This window comes from Schistocerca gregaria, chromosome 6 (assembly GCF_023897955.1).
Source record: "Schistocerca gregaria isolate iqSchGreg1 chromosome 6, iqSchGreg1.2, whole genome shotgun sequence".
Lineage (NCBI taxonomy): Eukaryota > Metazoa > Arthropoda > Insecta > Orthoptera > Acrididae > Schistocerca > Schistocerca gregaria.
Window position 1 is genome coordinate 361,058,974 of NC_064925.1, and position 3,277 is coordinate 361,062,250.

Below are 3,277 nucleotides of genomic sequence, written 5' to 3' on the forward strand. Positions count from 1 at the left end.
CTCTTGTATAGGCTCTCTATATACTCCTTCCACCAAAATACCCAATTTTTATAGGTGGTGCCCCAACGTTACGCAACGCACTATCCGCGATGTGCAGTTATTCGAGGAGGCCATCTCAATCAAGAGAAGCGGCCTGCTCAGCTACCCGCGAATCAACGAGCTTCTGCGATGCGGGGGAAAATAAAAGCAGGAGCGTCGGAGGGCGCCCCGTGAGGAAAGAATGGTTCGTCTGTGTGGAGGTGGGGAACTGGCGGCGGCAGCCGGGCGGAGCAGGGCATTTGTATGCGGGCGGCCCGAGTGAAAGGGCGCCCACGGGCCGAGCCGGCAAGGGCCGGCCAGGGGGGTTTTAAAGGGCGCGCCGCTCACGGCTGGCCGCGCACAGTCAATGCGCGCGCGGCGGCAGCCATTAGCGCGGGCAGAGCCCTGCGCTCTGCGCCGGCGGGCCCTTCGTTACGTCCCGTCCTGCCAGGGATTAGCCGCCGCTCAGGTTACCGGCCCTACAAACTGCCTGATTACGCCCTCAGTTTTGTTCGCCGGCCGGTGCCCGACGTGGCTAAATCGATTACTGTTGCCGCGTAGCCTTCATTAGGTGCGCCCCTTACCTCCCGTATCGCTCTTGTCCTACACAACTGCACGAAAAAGAGCGAAAACGAATGGTTTCAGGCCGGCCGCGGTAGCCGACCGGTTCTAGGCGCTTCAGTCCGGAGCCGCGTGACTGCTACAGTGGTAGGTTCGAAACCGGCCCGGGCATGGACGTGTGTGATGTCCTTGGGTTAGTTACGTTTAAGTAGTTCTAAGTTCTAGGGGATTGATGAGCTCAGATGTTAAGTCCCATAGTGCTCAGAGCCATTTAAAACGTTTGAATGGTTTCTGGTGTGGGTCCTGTACTGTCTGCCATCGGGTTCCCCTAAATGTCAGGCAGCCCCGCATAACAGCCGCGCTATGAGGGAAACAAACCAACAGCCAAACAGGCGAAGACATCAGGTAAACACGCCGAAGATTCCAGTCGATTAATAGGGACCTTTCCTTGCAGAGATCGCCGCGACAAATCCGGCCACGGATTCCTACGTCGGGGTTCTATTGGCTCCAGCTCACTATATAGGCTCGGCCGGTCGAAGGCAGACCAATCTTCGTCCGCTGCAACCGCTATAGCAGAGTCTCCGAGAAGATATCACCGAAGCCGCTGTACTGCACCGCTGATCGAAATACCAGCCGACCGAGAGGAACCACATCTCCGGCTAGATCGACGGACGTCTACATCTATTGTACAGCCAGATATTGTATTGTAGAAGAAGTTACGAATAAACTGTTGGAGAATACAACAGGTCCGCTTACTAGAAAAACTGGCAGTCGTGTCGCTGATTTTATTCATCAATGTATGTGACAGGTTGCCTTTATTGCAAGTACAAGAACTGGCCGACAGCGGGTAGCAGTGGGCACTCGTCCTTGGTGTATGCCCAGTTTGATTGTCTGCCTTGTAGGCCTACAGCCTAAGCTACAGATCGAAGAAAGTAGTCATGTTATGCTATATATATATTCAATCCTAAATTCGCTCCAGTTGTTCCTCACTAGTTATTCGTTATCTGTATACATCCATCAGCGCCGGCTGGTGTGGCCGAGCGGTTCTAGGCGCTTCAATCTGGAACCGCGCGACCGCTACGGTTGCAGATTCGAAAGGAACTGGTTAATTAATTCAGCTTGTTGGTTTAGTACTGTGTAACGTGTCTTCCGTTCTGCATAGATAAAACTGGATGTATGTATGTGTATAAGTCCACGATATCCTCCGAAAAAACTCGATCAATTTCAGCTAAATCTGGCACATAAACAACACTGTGGGGTTTATAACCTCCTAGGTACATAACGAGTGGAGACACAGGCAAAAATGTTTTTTCCCATTCACTTGCATATAGGCTGCCCTGCTCGACAGCCAAGTTGTGTGGGAAGAGTATGGGCATGCCAAATCAACCTGCTTTGCATGGATGTGTGACAGTGCGGGATGACTGGCGTGGGAGACAACAGAGAGCCTTCTGGGGTACCCATCGACATGTGACGTATGCTTTCTGAGTAACCAAGGTTCTGCAGGGAGGAAATCATTCACATCTTGATACAGATGCCCGTAAAGTTCGTCTGCATCAATATTTTGAACACGATATTGTCTTGCCAAATCCTGTCGTAAGCGTTTTGCAGGCGCGTCTATATGGTGGAGTTAACACCCTTGCTGATGTTTGCTGTGATCCTAAAAACTTGTAGTTCGCCCGAAAGTTGAGAACCGAAACCGAACTGTTCTTGACGGACTCTCCCATCCGCCACCAGAGGCTGGAAAAGTCTGCGGAGGATCAAAGATACCAGGATCTTCGTCATGATATTCAGAAGGCTACTCGGCTTGTTATTGGTAGGGAGCTTGGAATCCTGCCGTACCACGGTTGTGCGCCGGCATAAATGCTGTGGCTGCGCCTAGGCACAACGCGGTCTTCTAGCGGGCAAGTGGCATCGTATAGGAAAACAGTGCCCGCAGTCACAGTGACGTGATCACGAAACGGAGCTCTGGCTGCCGGCGGCTGCAGGAGACTCCGTGGACAAAAAATGAGTCTTTTGTTGATCGGAACACGTACCAGCATACAAGGCGAGCACGATTCGATGTTTCGATTGCACGCATTTGTGGGGCAGACGATATCTGAAGCGCGGTGTGACGCGAGTGTGTTGGTTGCTTGCAGAGTGTCTTCCAGGAGGGACACAGCAGAACGTCTGTGCACAAAGCAAGGCTGAGTCCCGGTGTGTACCGTTAGGCCACCAGCTTTTGTTGTTTCGGGAGGCTCTTGGAGGGGGCTACTTGACGCCAAAGTAGATTGACCCAGTCAATGTTACGTGTTGCCTATCAGAACACGGAAGTGTGCTTCCCGTGAAATGTATAACACAGGACGCGACGTCCAAGGAATACAACAGTAGCCCACAAGGTCAGGTTGATCATGCACGTTCAGCCGCGAAAGATTGACTGCGACTGTGAATGAAAATGAAATTGCACCGAAAAGTGGCGAGCCCGCCACGACTGCGTCGCTGTGTGTCTGCTGGGGCGGGCTCGTACCGGCCCCCGCGGGTCGGCAGCGCTCGTCAGAGGCGCCGCGGGACGAAGCAACAGGTCCGCCCCCGCACCGCCGCCGCCCGCGCCCTGCCGCCACCCCGCCTCCACCCCCGCAGGCGGCGGCCGGCCCGACGCGCCACCACAACCTGCCAACTGTGTACACGCCAGCACAGCCACAAAGGCCTGCGGGCCGCCACT